This window comes from Pantherophis guttatus, chromosome 1 (assembly GCF_059756535.1).
Source record: "Pantherophis guttatus breed Tessera chromosome 1, ASM5975653v1, whole genome shotgun sequence".
NCBI lineage: Eukaryota > Metazoa > Chordata > Lepidosauria > Squamata > Colubridae > Pantherophis > Pantherophis guttatus.
In genome coordinates, this window is record NC_142063.1 from 214,316,537 (window position 1) to 214,336,004 (window position 19,468).

The 19,468-nt window shown below is 41.3% G+C and overlaps 1 long non-coding RNA gene across 1 annotated transcript in view; it reads left to right on the forward strand.

The window, feature by feature from the left end:
* The window catches only part of LOC117674204 (uncharacterized), an 81,824-nt gene extending 68,474 nt beyond the window's left edge, over positions 1-13,350 (forward strand). The window contains exons 10-11 of the long non-coding RNA XR_015731319.1: positions 6,259-6,407; positions 11,083-13,350. This is a non-coding gene — a long non-coding RNA (uncharacterized LOC117674204). The remainder of the gene's footprint in view (positions 1-6,258; positions 6,408-11,082) is intronic.
* The last annotated feature ends 6,118 nt before the right edge of the window (positions 13,351-19,468 follow it).

Sequence of the window (19,468 nt, forward strand, 5' to 3'; positions counted from 1 at the left end):
CCCTGTTTGCTTAAAATGTTTGTTTAACAATTTGGAACAGTCCTAGGTTTAACATATGGAAAGTGAAAATTGCAAGGGTTAGGTATTGGAGACATGACTCCCCCATTCTCTACTTTTTTTTTTTTATAAATGAAAATGCTTTGAATGAATTGCTTTAGTAACAGTTTGTAGGAAGATTAAACATTTGGTTATAGGAGATCATAAATAAATAAACCATCTCTGATAGGCAGCAAACATTTTGGTAAGAAAATCACTTGCTCCTGCATTTAACTAAATTGCATTTGAAGACAGATGTAGAGGATCATGCAATCTAGTTTTGAAACACAGACTCATATGTTACTTGGGAACACATCAGCAGTGAAATCCACTTACCTTCGCTATCAGTTCGGGAATGGGAGCACGCATGCCTTTTCTGTACATGCGCATGTGCAGAGGGTCAAAAACGGGACGTAATGACGTCCCGGCAGGTGGGCGGAGCCTCCTGCCACCGGTGCTACCGGTTTGTGCAAGCCAGATAGATTTGGCTGGATTTCACCACTGGAACCCATCCAAGTTCTGTCTTGTTGCCTTACTAGGTTATGAGCTATGGTGGCACAGTGGTTAGAATGCAGTATTGCAGGATAATTCTGCAGTTCGATTCTCACTGGCTCAAAGTTGACTCAGCCTTCCATCCTTCCGAGGTCGGTAAAATGAGGACCCAGATTGTTGGGGGCAATATGGTGACTCTGTAAACCTTTTAGAGAGGGCTGTAAAGCACTGTGAAGCGGTACATAGGTCTAAGTGCTATTGTTATTGGAGTAGTGGTTAAGGCATCAGGATAAAAACCAGGAGACTATGAGTTTTAGTCCTGCCTGGAGCCCAAAGCTGCAGGCTGCTCTCTTAATCCTAAGAAGCAAGCAAGGGCAAATCATTTCCACAAATCCTTACTAAGAAAATTGCAGGGACTAATCTAGGCAGTTCCCAGGAATTAACACAGAGTCAAAGAAACAAATTTAAAAACAAAACACCAACAAGGTATTTTTGAGACATGCTATAAGCAGCAAAGCCAGCGTGAGTTTTAGAGTAGGTGGGAAGTTGAAATAAGAGTTTTGTTGTTTTTCATGTAGCCACTGCTGCTATAAGAAATATGATGCTACTCTTAAAAATGACAATTGTGTGTCTCATTCCATCTCTCTCTGTAAATTGCCGCAAAACAACATGTCTCTAGGTACCATAGGCACAGATATTTATTTATTTATTTATTGGTTCGATTTATATGCCGCCCTTCTCCGGAGACTCAGGGTGGCTTACAATGCGTTAAGCAATAGCCTTCATACTTTTCTATATACCTGCTTAGTAGGGCTTTCGGCCCTCCCTAAGCAGTGTTTTTTTTGATACAAAGTCAGCTTATTGTCCCCACCAACCGGGTCCTCATTTTACCTACCTCGAAAGGATGGAAGGCTGAGTCAACCTTGAGCTTGGTGAGATTTGAACTTGCAGTAATTGCAGGCAGCTGGTGCTACTTAACAGCACTTTAGTCTGCTACACCACCAAGGCTCTTGGTGGCGTAGATATGAAAACAATTTAAGTATAAACGCAATGATAAGGTTCCAAAATGAAAAATCAGCAACAACGGAAGAAAAACTCAGTCCCAGATGTGACATACAGATTTCAAAGCTTAGGAATGGAAGTAGGCGATGGATAGATAGGTAGGTAGGTAGGTAGTAGATAGATAGAGATAGGTAGGTAGGTAGGTAGGTAGATAGAGATAGATAGATAAATAGATAGATAGATAGAAAGAGCGATAGAAAGATAGATAGATAGACAGATGATAGAGACAGAGACAGAGACAGAGACAGAGATATAGAGATGTTTTAAATAATAGTGCCCCAATTTACCTTTTTTTAAAAAAGTGAAGACATGGCAGTTCATTCCAGATATAACTAATCCTTCAGTGTATTTGTTTGGAAACAACTCATTTTCATGCAAATTTATATTTTGAAGGCCTGGGAAGATTAGGCATCTATCATGCCATGAAGAATAATTCAGCTCTGAATGAGTTTAAATTAATTAGAGTAATGTTGTCTAGCTAAGTTTGTTTGACTTTCAAAATCTAAGCAGAGTTAGATTTGATATAGGTAACCCTCAATTTACAACCACAATAGGAACTGGAAAATTCATTATGTGGTGCAGTCGTTAAGTGAGGCATCACACGACCATCCCAATTTTACAACCTTTTTGCCATGGTCCTCAAGCAAATCACCTACAGTTATTAAGTGAGACATGATGTGACCGGGTCTTGTGGTCTCCTGGCAGCTTCCCCAGTCCATTAACTTTGCTTGTAGAAGCTGGCTGGGATGGTCACAGATGGTGATCATATGACTGCAGGATGCTGAAACTGTTGTAAGTCAAAGCTGGTCAGCAAGTGCCTGGATTGCGACCATGTGTCTGTTGTGAGCATCATCATAACTTCAAATGGTTGCTTAATGAATAGCTGTTAAGTTGAGGACTACCTGTAGGCACTGTACTCAGATGGGAAACTATTCAGAAGTGTTAGGTGCAGGATTAGACAATAAAATTAAAAAGCATGGAAAAAAATAATGATAGACCACTTCCATGGATGTTATAGGAACTGAATTTGGCTTGAAGGAGACACTATCTTTTCACGATAGTCAATAAGAGCTGGAAATGAAGCAACATGAAATATAACTTACGTATTTTAGCCTTGAGAGATTCAGAGTATAAGAATTAAAGGCTTTGGGAAACAACCAGGAGTGAAATCCAGCAGGTTCTGACAGGTTCTAGAGAACCGGTAGCAGAAATTTTGAGTAGTTTGGAGAACCGGCAAATACCACCTCTGGCTGGCCCCAGAGTGGGGTGGGAATGGATATTTTGCAATATCCTTCCCCCAGGAGTGGGGAGGGAATGGGGATTTTGCAGTATCCTTCCCCTGCCACGCCCACCAAGCCACGCTCACCAAGCCACATCACGCCCACCAAGCCACGCCCACAGGACCGGTAGTAAAAAAAAATTGAATTTCACCACTGGAAACAACTATCTCAAGCAGGGGTCCTTGGGGGGAAGCTGTAAGTTTATTGTGCCTCTCCACTAATTCCATCTGCAGGCAGAGTTAAAGACTTTGGGAAAACTAGACTTTGGATAAGGTGGGACAGATGACTCACCAGTTCCTCATTCCAATTCTGGAATGTCATCCATTTAAATCTGTTTCCTAAATTCCGGAGCATCATTTGGTGAGAAATTCTCTATCCAATAGCCTTCCCCAATGAGCCAGCCAGAATTGCAGTCTATATCCTAGATCAGTAATGGTTAACCTTTTCGCCGTCGTGTGCCAAAAGTGGGGGGAGTGCAGGGGCGTCACGTGTGTGTGTGTGCCCACACTCATAATTCAATGCCCCCCACACCCCGCCCCCCCTGTGCATGTGTACATGACCCCCTCTTGCTTCCCCTGCTTTTGGCACACAACGGCAAAAAGGTTACCGGTGGGCCCGGTGGGACTGTTTTCCGCCCTCCCCAGGCTCCAGAGGTTTTTTTGGAGCCTGGGGAGGCCAAAAACAGCCTTCCCCACCCGCCTGGAGGCCCTCCGGAGGCTGGAAACAGCCAATTTCCTGACTTCCGGTGGGCCCGGAAAGCCCAAAAATCAGCTGACCGGCATGCGCATGCATGCTGGAGCTGACCTAGGGCAATGCTCATGTGCTCACAGATATGGCTCCGTGTGCCACCTGTGGCACGCGTGCCATAGGTTCACCATCACGGTCCTAGATGATTCAGGTCAACTTTGAAACTTCAGATGAATTCTTTGCATGCCTTTTCCTTGGAAAAGGAAAAAAAAAAAAGATACCTAGGAAGAATTGTGATGGGTGCTGGAAAGGATGGTTGCTAGACTCAAGACTGAAATAAAACTGCAGAGAAGGCTGAAAGCATAGAACCTGTAATTATTATCAAGCTGCACTTTTCCTACTCAGTAGCTTATTTTGTTATTTGATGGGATAGATCATCTGATAGCTTATTTCATTATTGAACTGCTCTCTTCACTTGTCGTAAATAATCATTCACTAACCGAGATGTGGGTTTTAAACAATGAACAAAATTATGCTATTATCACACGGAACAATGCACCTAATATAAACACTGTACCTATGACCCTCTCTCCAATAAACAGATACACGTCGTGTCTCATAAACAAGCGTATTTGCCCAATGACAAAGGAAGAATGCAAAATATTCTGGATGGAGAGAGAGAGAAAACAAAGTGGCAGTGTGTTTTGTTAGAGAAAAGACTTACTTTTGTGTGTGATGTGAACAGGACTGGATTGAAGCTAACTGATGCCTTAAACCGGGGTGTCCAACCTTGGCAAATTTAAGACTTGTGGACTACAAGTCCCAGAATTCCTCAGCCAGCATGCTAACCCTAACCCCTACCCTAAGCACAGCCTGACAAAGGTGTACCTTGATAGAACCTCTCAACCTCTCATGCCATGAGATGGAAACAAATACGATATCTGGTGATAACTTCAAACCAAATTTTTAGGCATTCATCATGCCACAGAAAATATTTTTAACAATATAGATTAATGTCTAGCATGGTGGATAAGGACAATTACAAAACAAATTTATTTATTTATTTATTTATTGGTTCGATTTATATGCCGCCCTTTTCAGGAGACTCAAGGCGGCTTACAATGCGTTAAGCAATAGCCTTCAAACTTTTGTATATACCTGCTTAGTAGGGCTTTCGGCCCCAACTAAGCGGTGTTCTTTTTTATACAAAGTCAGCTTATTATTATTAAATTATTAAAGATGAGTGCAAAAGAGTTAAGGGCATGATAGCTAAGGGAAAAACTCTGTAATGCTGACCTTCCATCGGTGTTCAAAACTGGTGCTCCGTTTCCTTAATGGATAATTACAGCTAGATAGGAACAATTAGAAGTATATTTTGAACTTCTTCATTCAATAGGTGAGGGTTATTTGTCTAAAAAAGTATATGTGGTAAAGCTCATTCAGATGTCCTGTTTGTCATGGCATGAAGTTGCCACCATGTTTAAATAGGACATGTATATAAACTGGAGGCAGTCTGAAGTTTGTTTTCTGTGGCATTCTTTTCTTATTTCCCCAAAATAAAACTTCCCAAGAAGACAATCCAGTTGCTACGCTGGAAGAGCATTGGGTTGAGCTCAGATGTTCTGTTCTGGGACAGTCTCCTCTTGGTGGGCTGCTGGGCACACCACAGCCACAGCCACAGCCACAGACACAAAAGAGATTGGACACTTTACAGGTAGTCCTTGATTTACAACAGTTCATTTAGTGACCGTTCAAAGTTACAATGGCATTGAAAAATGGGACTTATGATCGTTTTCCAGTTACAACTTTTGCAGCATCCCCATCAAAATTCAGATGCTTGGCAACTGGTTCATATTTATGATCATTGCTGTGTCCCAAGAGCTGAGGTGGCGCAGTGGTTAGAGTGCAGTACTGCAGCTACTTCAGCTGACTGCTAGTTCAGCAGATCAGCAGATCAAATCTCACCGGCTCAAGGTTGACTCAGCCTTCCATCCTTCTGAGGTGGGTAAAATGAGGACCCAGATTGTTGGGGGCAATATGCTAATGCTAATGCTAATGCAATATGCTATATGCTAACTTTGTAAACCGCTTAGAGAGGGCTGTAAAGCACTATGAAGCGGTACAGAAGTCTAAATAATAAATAATAAAAGGTCCTTTTGACGAACAAAGCCAATGGGGAAGCGAGATTCACTTAACAACCGGGTTACTAACTTATCAGCTGCAGCTATTCACTTAACAACGGTGGCAAGAAAGGTCGCAAAATGGGGTAAAACTCACTTAACAAATGTCTCACTAAAAAACAGAAAATTGTGGTCATAAATTGAGGACTACCTAAACTTGTACACTTTTTTGGGGGGGAGGGGTTGGATTTGGAATGGTGGGGGTGGGACATGATTGCATGGAGTTCCTATGCAAGATTAGATTTAGATTTGGGTTACTTCAGTTTGGGTACATCCAATATTTATCTAAACCTATTCAGTTTGGATTTGGATTAGTATTAAAATCTCATCGACATTCCAATATCCTCCAGGCACTACATATGAGTGCTGTCCAACACATCTTGACAGCATCCATTTGGGAAATCTGCCAAGAACTGAAGAACTTTCTGTGAAACAGATGAATCCGAAGAACAACAATATTGCCATGAAAGGCAACATGTTGTAAACTAAGTGAGGAAGGCTTTCTTCAATACCTTTCATAGGAACTACGGCAAAATTTGTTGCATATTCTGATGTCCAGGAGCCATGATGGTGCAGTGGTTAGAATGCAGTATTGCAAGCTAACTCTACTGACTGCCAGCAGTTTGATCCTAACCGGCTCAAGGTTGACTCAGCCTTCCATCCTTCTGAGGTGAGTAAAATGAGGGCTCAGATTGTTGGGGGCAATATGCTGACTCTGTAAACCACTTAGAGAGGGCTGTAAAGCATCATAAAGTGGTATATAAGTGCTATTGCTATTGCTACATATAGCTCTGGCATGTATCCATCCCATCACTTTTGATCAGGGGTGGGTTCTAAATTTTTTTACTACTGGTTCTGTGGGTGTGGCTTGGAGGTCATGTGACTAGGTGGGCGTGGCTAGCTGGTCAGAGTCATTTCTGGAAGGTCCTCGCACTTACGACCAGTCCTCGCACTTACGACCCAACTCATTTGTTTTTTTTAAACACAGATCAGCTGTAGGGCGGCCCTTTGAAGCCCCGCGGCAAGAGTTTAAACCGTTTTTTTCCCTCTAGTCATCAGCTGGGACTCAGGAGGCAGCAACAGATTGGGGGTGGGACCAAATAAAAGGTAAGAATAACGTGGGAGGGCGGGGGGGGGAGAACCGGTTCGGTGACGTCATATCGTCACCGCTACCGGCTTGGCTGAACAGGACTGAACCGGGAGGAACCCACCACTGCTTTTGATTCAATTATATGTTTCCTTTATTGCCACACAAGACAAAAACCCTACTAGCTGGGAGGATTATTAATGCATGTCTGGAACTGCCGTATCTGCTCCAAGCTTTTTCTTTTGGGATAGTAAAAATAGGATATAATGGTTAAGCTTTGTGTCATTTTTGTAAGCTAAATATTACGGTAGTTTCCATCCTGTGGCATTTTAATGGACTGTTTCCCCATCTCATATCAAAAGCTTTTAATTTTTTATTGGTAGAAACAAATCATCATTAACTGGCAGGACCAAGGAAATTCAAGCACTTGTATTATGGTGTTTTTAAAAACCACTGTTGGTAGAAAGAAAAAGTAATGCAATTGCATTACTTTCGTTTACATCTTTCCCTTGAGTTTCGGCAAAGCTGGGGACCCATTGACATCATGCCAACAATAATTTCCCTTTCAACTTTGTCCCTTTTCTAGTGCAAATGAAGAAATCTGTTATTCTCTGGACTTATTTGCAGTATGCTCTCTTTTGTCATATTCTTCCAGCAGGGAGACAAGGATCATCTTCCTTGTCCCCTTCATCAGATAGCTGCAAAACTTTTATGTTTCAAGCTTATATTAGTCAACTGTCTGTCATGGTATTTGCATCTCTCTCTCTCTCTCTCTCTCTCTCTCTCTCTCTCTCTCTCTCTCTCTCTCTCTCTCTGTGTGTGTGTGTGTGTGTGTGTGTGTGTGTGTGCGTGCATGTGTTCATTTAGCAAACACATAGGACTTGATCTAAAGATGTTGCATGTGACAAAAGAGTGGAACGTTCAGTAGCAACGTCAATCCTTAATCATGCTTGTGTTTTTGCAAAATGCTAGCATATGGGTGTGCACATGGCGGTTGAGCTGGAGAGCCATGCACACCCCATAATTAGAAGGACACATAATTTTAAAACCATTTGCTTGATATTTACTAGCCTCTCCAAAATGTCTGCTAGATGCAAATGTGAGATTGGAAGGGAAGTGGGGGTGGGGGGGTGGGGGGGTGGGAGGAGGTAGAGGGAGACAGAGAGTCTAAGAGAAAGAACAGGAACAAAGCTCTGAAACAGTAAAAGATCTACTGCCATTTGCTAAAGAAACATGATTTTTTTTTTTTAAGAAGGGATTTTGAAATTGTCATTACAAACTGCTTGGGAAAGTGCAATGGCCCTGAAAGGATCGAAGAAGATAAATAATTGTAAAAAGTACAGTATTTCAAAGAAAGATACCTACATCAGATCACTGCAGTTTTGGAAGTGTAATCCTCTGGATTTTGTAGGTGAACTGATAGGGATGGTTGCAATACTCTTACAGGAAGGAATACAATTCTAGATTTTAATAAAGATTTTTGCTTTGCACTTATGAACTGTCTGCATTGGAAGTGCAATATTATGTTTTGTTGAAATGTCCTTGTTTTCTAAGAAGTTGTTGATTTCTTTTTTGTTTCTTCTAATCATCCCATTTCTTTTCTTTCCCCAAGTAAGCCATAAACACTAAGGGTTTGTATCAGGGGTGAAATCCAGCAGGTTCTGACAGGTTCTAGAGAACCGGTAGTGGAAATTTTGAGCAGTTCGGAGAACCGGCAGCGGAAATTTTGAGTAGTTCAGAGAACCGGCAAATGCCACCTCTGGCTGGCCCCAGAGTGGGGTGAGAATGGAGATTTTGCAATATCCTTCCCCTGCCACGCCCATCAAGCCACACCCACCAAGTCACACCACGCCAATCAAGCCACGCCCACAGAACCGGTAGTAAAAAAAAGTGGATTTCACCACTGGTTTGTATACTGTGTATACTATATAGTGTTAGTAAAGAGGCACATTTAGGAATCAGGCAAGTTTGCCAACTAAAGATCCTCAACTAAAGTGCCCTATTAAAGTCAAGAGATATTTTAGAAATGTAACATCCTTCTCAAATTTTATGAACAACATGCAATGAAAAATGAATCATGCTGCCATCAGGTTTACACATCAATCCAAGGGTGAAATGTAAAATTTGTTACTACCGGTTCTGTGGACGTGGCTTGGTTGGGGTGGGTGGGTAATATGACTGGGTGGGCGAGGCCAACTTTTTTTTTTTTAACTTTTCAAAGCATTTTTTCTACAACCTCTTCGGCCAAAGAGGTTGCAGAAAAAAATGCTTTGAAAAGCCTCTGACGATCCCAGCTGAGCCGCGCGATCATCAGAGGCTTTTTAAAAAAAAACTTTAAAAGCATTTTTTCGGTGGAAGAGGTTGTAGAAAAAATGCTTTTAAAAGTAAAAAAAAAAAAAAAGCCTCTGATGATTGTGCGGCTCAGCTGGGCATAGTTGGGTGGGGGCAGGGATTTTTGCTACCAGTTCTCTGAACCACCCGCCGCCATCGCTACCGGATCAGGCGATCTGGTCCGAACCGGGAGCATTTCACCCCTGCATCAATCTGACATTCAAAAGATGTGGCATAGGACCAGGGGGCTCCCTTTTCCCAAGAACCCATCCCACACACTCCCATTTGGAGAGCATGCTCCAGGTTTCTTCTTTTATACCTGGTTATTTTATGGCACCTAAGAAATGTGCCTTTTCTGTGGCTATCTCTGAACAATCTCTTTCCCACACCCAATATACGATGGCTCCCAATTCTTGTCAGCTTTAGGAAAGCCATTAAGATTTGGATTTTCTCCCAGGCATTAGGGACCAGTTAGGTGGAATCCTCTTTGGGTTACCATTTCATGTTTTGTATCTTATATTTGTATATTGCATATATTTCGAAGTTATGAGTTTATTATTTCTTTTTGGTTATTAGGTGCCATTCAGAGTCATGTTGTTTGAATTGGGTGCCCTTACAAGACTACTTAATAAACAAACCATAAATAAAAATGTGGTTTTCCAATAGTTGCAGCTGAATTGTATATGTCTCAAAATTGTGAGTATCTTTTGGAGCGGTGTTTTAGGGAGTGAAGCACCCCTTCAAACTAGTCACTCAAAATACTCAGGCAGAATCATCAATCAAAAGCTTGATGTTACATCTCCCTTCCCTCTGACATAGACATAACCCAGTGGTGGAATTCAAATTTATTTACTACCGATTCTGTGGGCGTGTCTTGGTGGGTCTGGTGTGGCTTGGTGGGCGTGTCTTGGTGGGCGTAGCGGGGGAAGGATACTGCAAAATCTCCTTTCCCTCCCTACTCCTGGGGGAAGGATATTGCAAAATATCCATTCCCACCCCACTCTGGGGCCAGCCAGAGGTGGTATTTGCCGATTCTCCGAACTACTCAAAATTTCCGCTACCGGTTCTCCAGAACCTGTCAGAATAGCACCCCTGACATAACCTGAAAAGCATTTTTATACAACATATCCTAGTGACATTGCCTTTGTATCTCATCTCCAGACCACAGTTAAGGCAACTGTTCCAAATTTAAAGTAGATATTCCATTTTTCTACTACAATTTCAGGCATGGACCTGATCTAGCATGCTTCACTGATGAGGTGGTCCACGGCTCAGATCTGCTCTGCTCCCATTGGCCACTTTAGTTTGCTGCAGCCCCTCTCCCCCAGCCCCTCTCCCCCCCGCCATCAGTGGGCACTGCAGTGCATGTCTATTTGGGCCTGGACTGCAAAAGAAATGTGACATTTGGACATTCCGCCTTCTATTTGAAGAAAGATAATTTCTGTACAAAAACATTTCGTTTCAAAAACGATTTTGATGTATTCTCATGGATGAAGTGGGATATTTAGCTACATAGTGGCCAAGGGGTATTTGTAAACTGTTTCTTTTCATGGTATAGTGATCTGTTTGGTGGCTAAGATAGCCTCCATAACTTATAACCCATTAATTAAAGGGGAAAGTTTTCCCAGGAATGCTATTTATCTTCAAAATATGAGCAGCCAGAGATACTTCAGAATGATGGAATAATAGAATTGTAACAGAAACTAACAACAGTAGCATCCTTTACAAAATAAGTTAAAAAAACAGGTTTTTTGACATTTTTGAGTTAGAATTCCTCAAACATCCTGAGAATAAAACAAACAAAACAAAACAAAACTAGAAACCCCTTTTGTAACACAAAAGATTTTTTTTTTTTTTGGAGAAACTACAAGACAGATTTTGACAGAGCATTGCTTCTAACAGTGAATTTCCTTATTTTCAAACACAGGGTTCCTGCAAAGCTTTGATTGTCCTACTGTCTTCCACATCAAATACACTGCAGAGCATTTTGATGAGCGGAGAAGTCAGGCTAGAAACGTTCTCTAAAGCAGGCCAAAGTTTTCGGAGATAATTGCCTGTATTAAAAAAATGCTTGACGTGACTTTAGTAAGCTACGAAGACACTGCCTTGGATTGCTGCACGTTGGGAGCAATCTGGAGCCTTTGCAAATGGCCTTGCAGATGTTGGTCTTTGACATTAAAGGGACAGCCCTTCCTTTTATCCCAATTTCTTTGAAAAGTGCGCCTGTCGTATGGGAATCCTTCAAACCTGATCCACAGGCCACTGAAGCTAATTATGATGTTTCTGTTAGTTTAAACAGGCCCGAAATTACTCCTTAGTGTTACAGCAGTTCCAAGTGCTACTGTTTACTTTCTTGAAATAGGTCTCAGGGGATCCTAATTAGGCAGCATTTGCATATTGCTTTCGTCATGACAAATGCGCTGCCAGTGCAGATCTTTCTTTACAGGGGAAAAAAATGGATAATGATCATAATTTATAGCACATCCCTTTATATGCAAATATAGGTTACTTACATACTTACTTTCATCTTTGTTGTGATGTTTGCTAATTTTGCAGTGACCTGTCACATTGCACGGAAAACTCGTAACAGGGAGAAACAAGCATATAACAGGGCATAATATTTTCTGGCTTTAATTTGAAAGGTAGGAAGTTGATCAGAGAAATGGAAATCTCTAATATAAAATTGGTTTTCAATGACAAAACTAGTTCTGCCTTTTGCTTTTATAGATTTTAACATGTATCAAACCAAACTGAAGCAAGCTGAACCATTTTATATAATGCCCAATGTGAAAAGAAATACTGCTAGGAAAAAGATTTATACAGTTTCCCCCAAAATAAGACATCCCCTGATAATAAGCCCAATCGGGCTTTTGAGTGCATGGCAATAAGGCTAAGCGCTTAAATAAGACAGGGTCTTATTTTCAGAGAAACACAATAAGTCTTGCGGATCCCCATAACACTAACCTAATTCCAGCTTTCGTTGCAGAGCTGCTCCATGCTATGAAATTTGCAAGCTAGGACATCAATTTTAATTCAAAATCTGCTGGATATTTAGTTTTTCTGATGTTTGCATTTCTGCCAAAAAGGACCTGATAAGATGTTGCAAAATTCAGAGATAGCTTTGTTGAGGGGTGATGTCATCAGGAATCACAAAAATGATAGAGATGGACAGCATAATACATACATATATACTTATAACTTTGTCTCAGGCTGGATCTCCCTAAATGAGGTTTGGCTTGGAATCACACAGGTTTAGAGATCATCCACAAATCCTTCACATTTCACTAGACAGAATATTTTGAACTTTAGGTAGAAACTAAAGTACAGAGCTAGGAGAAGGAGCATAATGTTCTCCTGAGTCCCTGATCAATGAAAGATCTCTAAGGAGCATGAAAAAGTCTGGTAAAGCAAGCAAGGGACATTAGCATGGAGGTCTGCAGGATTTTACTGCTTTCATTAACATGATAAAACATGATAACTCTGTCCCTTCCATACATTTGTGTGACATCACAATGCATGTACAAAAGGGTTGGCCTTGCATCATGATACTCCAACACAGCTTTCATAATTGTATTCTCTTGTGCCATCCTAATGGACTTTTGTTTTAGGCATTAGGTCATTCTAGAAAATAGTCCTTGATGGATGCTATCATGGAGACCACCTTTTCCAGTTGTATGGGTCAATCATGTTTTTATATATAACTTTTATTGTTTATCAATGTATAAACTGTAAAGAAAAATAAAAATAGGAAATTAAGGGAAGAAAAAAGAAAAGGGGAAAGAAAATATGAGGTACAAGGGAAGAAAGAAAAAGGCATTGACTTCCAACTCTTTTTAGCATAGTAAAAGATAACAACATTACAACCTCAACTCCTTACTTTTACACATTAGAATATAACTAACCATTTCTATAACAACAAATCTATCTAATCAGCAAAGCGAAAATCAAGGTTTCATTTTTTTTAACCACAAGCCCAAAATCCAGAAGTGATATCCAAATAAACAACATAAATATATTCTCCCGTTTGAATAGAACAATCAATTTAACCATTACTGCTTCATCTTCCTTGCTGCTGAAATAATATATATTTCTATTTGCACTGAATAATCTTTATAAACATCACATGGGTCAATCATGTGACTGGCTTGATTTTACAACTTTTTTTTTTGCAGTGGTCATTAAGTGAACCAATGGATAGGTGCATTTTTGCTGAGAAACATAAGTGCTAGTTTTCAGCAAAACCATTGTAAAACTCAGTCATGTGACTGCAGGAAGCTGCAAGTGTGGCCATATTGCTGAGCACTTAAAGTTCAGTCACGCGGCTACAGACGGGATCTAACGATCAGAACTTTGAATCTGGCTCATAAGTCCCCTTTTTCAGATGAGTTGTAACTTTGAAAGAATGTTAAGTGACCACTCATAAGTTAAGAACTACCTGTAATCATTCTAGCAAAAAGATTATACATTTTCAGTTTAATTTCTTCTACTGAAACTATTTTATGTCTGATTTATTTCTTCTGCTTTACAAATTCAGTTCATGTTTGTTTTATGTTGCTTGAATTTCTTGACAGCAGAATTTCTTCTAATTATGAATAGACCAAATTCATCTCGTAGATCTACCCAAAGCCTTATATTATCTTTTACGTTTTTTTTTTATGGGAGATGCTTTTATGTTGCAAACTATGATTTGAACAGCTCTCTAATTTTATCTCTTCCACCAGTGAATGTTTTTGCATGATAATAAGGAATTAATAAGGTACGATTCTAGCTAGTTTTTTCTGAGATGGGTTTATCTCCCAAAGGGGTGTATTTGTGCTTCTTTCCCCATTTTTCTTTTAAACACTGTAGGGCCAGGAGGTGCTACTATCAAATTTATTTCATTTCCCCTCCTCTCCCCTCCCCTCACCTTTCAGTTCACCAGAAAAGAAAGATGGGAACTGTGTCTCTCACATATTTTGAGGCTAAGATGGCAGGCAGACATTTGAAGATGTTGGAGGTGATCAAGTCTTAAAACCAGACAATTTGCATAAGGTTGAGGCCCAGATATAGCCTCTTTATCAGAAGGAGTGTGGAAGAATCCCTCCCCCCCACATTTTTGTTTTTGGCATGGGATTAAATGTGGGAATAAAAAAGAAGCAAACTGCTCCTATTCCCAATTTGAACTTCCACAAAATTACACAGTGGGAATACTGTACTGTCATTTTGCTGCCAACAGCTGGGAACTAGATTTGAGGGTGTTTTTTTTTTTTAAGGTACATTTCAAGGGTGGGAATAAAGGTAATTTACCCCGTTCCTTCCCAGGAGCCTTCTCTAGCTCATATTTTGGAAAATAAAGGGGAGGGGGAAGAACCACCTGCATCCCAAATCAGTTATTGTGCCCACAGATTTTGTAATCTAAAGATACTGGTGGGGCCAAAAAGGGATTGAGACTGAATGTGGTTTGTGAGCTACAGTTTGCAGGTCTCTGGAGTTTCTGTTTTAGCTTTTAGTTCACCCCAGAAGCATTTGATGGTTTTAAAACATACACACTCACAAAATGCCTTAATGAAAGTTTGGAACAGAGTTTCTTTTCTTCCTGCCAGTCAACCGGGAATTATAGCCTTGGAATTTTATGGAGCGGGAAAATGCAAAACATCTTTGTAGATGATGGTAGGGAGGCCTGCAAGGGAAACTATATCGTAACTTAGAGGTTTATGGTATGCCAGTGCCTTGCTCATCAATATAATCCACCAAAAATTAGTCCTGACATATTACTGCTATAGGATTAATTGGAGTTCATTTAAAATACAATCTTGCAAACCTGTACCTTTCTGTTTTTGAACATTTGCTCAGGATTTCTCAGAGATCTGCTTTCCAGCCCCAATGCTATTATATTGATAGGGTTATAGGCAGTGGTGGGATTCAACCGGTTTGCACCACTTCGGCCGAACCAGTTATTAAATTGCTGGCTGGCCCCACCCCTTCCAGAAGTCCACACACATTCTGTTTTTGCTCCCAGGGGGCTGCAGGGAGGTCTACTAGGCCCAAAATGGGGTGCGGGGGGTGCAACGCGGACCCACCATGGCCCAGTTTTGCTTGCAGGGGGGTGCAGGAGGCCGAGTGCTGCCTGTCACACACCATGGCCACTCCCACTCAGCCGGTTGTTAAATTATTTGAATCCCACCACTGGTTATAGGGTATTGATAGAAGTTTGGGTAAGTTTGTCTGTTTGGCTTTCTGGTTGTCTGTCAATCAATCAATCAATCAATCAATCAACCAACCAACCAACCAACCAATCAATCACCTCTGGTCAACATGCAATAAACAATTGTTTAAAACACTTAACAAGTTTTAGTGAAATTACTTAGACTCTGGAGTGCTTTTCATCAAGTAAAACTCTCCTCATCAGATATTATAGGCAGATGGCTTTTAAGAAAAGCAGGCGATTCCTTGGTACATACCCTAAACAATTTTAATTAAGGTCTTGTGAAATATTTAATGACAGTTCATTTGCCACCATGAAAAGCAGTGCATCGAAAGGAAAAACCTTGCATTGGTTGGTTGATCTAATTTCGTTTACAGTACAGGTAGTCTTCGAGTTACAACCACAACTGAACCCCAAATTTATGTCGCTAAGTGAAACATTTGTTAAGTGCATTTTGCCACCTTTGACCACCTTTCTTTCCACATTTGTTAAGTGAAACACTGAAATTTTTCAGTTAGCAACACGGTTGTTAAGTGAATCTGGCTTCTCCATTGACTTTGCTTGCCAGAAGGCCACAAAAGGGGAACACATGATCCGTCATAAATATGACCCAGTTGCCAAACCTCTGAATTTTGATCATGTGACCATGGGGATGCTTCATCGGTCATAAATGTGTCATTTAAGTCCCTTTTTCAATGCTGTTGTAAGTTTGAACGGTCACTAAATGAACTGTTGTAAGTCGAGGACTACCTGTATTTCCGGAGTGCCCAATGTGTCTGCCCATAACTGTGGCTTTTATTTCTGATGGACTTTATCAAACCAGATCACTCATGGAGCAGCTGTCTTGCGCATAGCAAAATGTACTTCCGGATTCTGAACTGGTATCAGAGAAGAAACTCCCCCTCATCCTTCCTATCCTTGCCTGCGGCCGAAGTTGACTGATACTTTTTCGCTTAAAGGAATGTGACTGTTTCAAAGCCAAAGCATCTCTTTGTTTTTGAAAGCCCAGTGCTGTTAACATCACAAAGACGCCAGAACATGAGGCTTTAGCAGTAATTAGTGGCGTGAGCTGTTGTTTAGTGTTGTTCTCACACAATAGCGAAAGGTTGCTACTGCTACAGCTGTGGCTCCTTTCAATCTCCAGCTGCAGATATATAATCAATCATTCTGTGAACCGCAAAGGCCTGTCCTCTATAACCATAAATGATTTTCATTTGCAAATATTAGCTTACTCAAACCACACCCACATCTGCGAACCCATTTTAATCATACTCTGCTTAAGAGCACTTGCCTTACTTTTTTTACAGCAGAATGAAGCAAGACTTTCTAATAGGGATCAACAAATGCAAGTAATTTTGCTCCCCCTTCTGAACAGCAAAAAGGTAGCCCAAACCACTGAATTTTCCTAACACTTCTGATATATGTCCTTTTTTCTTCTAAGCAACATCTTTAATTACATGTTTTGTGTGTTTGATGATTGAAAGCTTACACATGTCTCTATTTAGTCCTTAAATCCCCTTCATGATCTAACTCCTTTACAAATATTGAAATGAATTATTCCCAATATTTGTAAAGTTCATTCAATGCTTTATTATTGTTGCTATGTACCGGAAGCAATAGATTAAAATTACAAAGATGGAGGTTCAGACTACTAGACATTGGGACACTATGAGCTGTAGTCATTGCAAGAGGCTGCCGCATGAAGTGGTGAGCTCTCCTTTGGCAGAGGTCTTCAGACAGAGCCTAGATGATCATGTGTCATCTAGAGCAGGGGTGTCAAACTCGATTTCATTGAGAGCAACATCAGGGTTGTGTTTGACCTTGGGGGCTGGAGGGGCGTGGCCAGGTGGGCATGACCAGCATGATGTCACTCGTGTCAGGGGTCACCTGTGGTGGCCCGAGCGCTCTGCCAGTGAAAACGGGCTCCCAAGCTCTGTTTTTGGCTGCAATGGCCTCCTGCAACCCTCTGCCAGCAAAAATGGGCTCATGAGCTCCATTTTCAGCTGGGATGGCTTCCTGCAACCTTCTGCCAGTGAAAATGGAGCCCGGGAGGGCCACACATGGCCCTCACGAGCTCCATTTTCACTGGCAGAGGCACTGCGGGCTGGTCCTTTGGTGTTTCCAGGGCAGCCCCATGGGCCAGATCCAGGGGTGAAATCCAGCAGGTTCTGACAGGTTCTGGAGAACTGGTAGCAGAAATTTTGAGTAGTTTGGAGAACTGGAAAATACCACCTCTGGCTGGCCCCAGAGTAGAGTGGGAATGGAGATTTTGCAGTATCTTTCCCCTGGAGTGGGGAGGGAATGGCAGAGGTCTTTGCAGTATCCTTCCCCTGTAGTGGGGAGGGAATGGAGATTTTGCAGTATCCTTCCCCTGCCATGCCCACCAAGCCACGCCCACCAAGCCATGCCCACAGAACCAGTAGTAAAAAAAAATTGGATTTCACCACTGGCCAGATCTAAGCACCCCACGGACCGAATCCGGCTCCTGGACCTTGAGTTTGTCACCCCTGATCTAGAGGATCCTCCATCGAGCAATAGGTTGAACTGGATGCTGTTTGGGCATCCCAATCCTGTGATTTTATGATCCTTCTAAAGAAATAATTCCTGATAAATTTTGTATAGATGGGTTCTAGAAGTACCCTTTTCCATTAAAATGCTTTTAATAGACCAATATTCTATGACAGGGTTTTGTTTTTTTTTGCAGTTGCCAGGGTAATGATAATGGCATCTTGGTAGCTCAGGTACATAATATGAACCACATTTTAAAAAGAGAAGTGCAATGGTTATTATCTAGTTCAAGTTCCTCATTGATCCAGGTTAGAAATTGGCACTGCCATCAGCTGATGGAAGCTCCTAGAGAAAATAGTAGCTTCTATGTGGACATAAGTAGTCTCCTAATTGGCATAGAGACAATACATCCACGGTCCACATAAAAATAGCAATAGCACTTAGACTTATATACCGCTTCACAGTGCTTTATAGCTCGCTCTGAAAAAGTCTGGCCTGACCTGCTGCCCTCCTAGAATATGTAACATGGCTTGGAATTTGAGGAGCTGGTGGCATTTGTAGGGAGGCAAAGGAAGAGCATGAAGAAAGCAGTGTGGCAGGCTCTACCACTTTTGTCCATGCATTGTCATATCATTGCTATTTTGTACATGCACTAGGACAATGCAACCTGTACAAGAGGAGTAAAGCTTTTGATGAACCCCTATGCTCCCAAGAGCACTTGGATTTATATGCAGCTTCACAATGCTTTACAGCCCTCTCTAAAGGGTTTACAGAGTCAGCATATTGCCCTCAACAATCTGGGTCCTCATTTTAGCGACCTCAGAAGCATGGAAGGCTGAGTCAACCTTGAGCCAGTCAAGATCAAATTCCTGACTGCGGGCAGAATTAGCCTGCAATACTGCATTCTAACCACTGCGCCATGACAGCTCCTATAGCTGCTAGATCAATGATTAGAATATCCCTATTCTGGGATTAGCAGGAAGGAAGGGATTTATTTTTCTGCTCTCTTAATGAGCTTCCAAGTGTTACTGAGTTAACTGCCCCTGAAAATGAACAGTGGGCAAAAATTGCCTTGTAATTTCAACTGAAGAAGAAAAAGATTTAGTTTTTCTATGTCATTCTCAAGATGTTTGATCATTTCTTTTGAATTCCTTTTGACAGAGGTTTCCGATTGTTTATAGTGGCAGTGAGTGCCACCATTGGCATTGCCATTCACTGTTATGTATCTTTCCATCATTCTTTAAGCCTCCCTTGAAGACTATCCTTGTGAGTCTGAGAAGGACACATGGGAGGAGTTCCTATTGACTGATTGGGACTTACAGTAATTGAATCCAGAAAAACTCAAGATCATGGGAGAAATGGTTGTACAGTAGAGAATAGGACATCCTTTGTCTACTACCTAGCTAAATAAGCGCACAAATATCAGACTCCAACTATGAGAATTTATGTGTAGTTGAATTTAAAATTCTTCCATAAAATTTGAAATATGTATGTTTGTGGGTGTGGGGAGAGAGAGGGGGAGAGAGAGGGAGGGAGAGAGAGAGAGAGGGAGAGAGAGAGAGGGAAGGAGGGAGAGAGAGAGAGAGAGAGAGAGAGAAAGAGGGAGGAAGGGAGGCAGAGA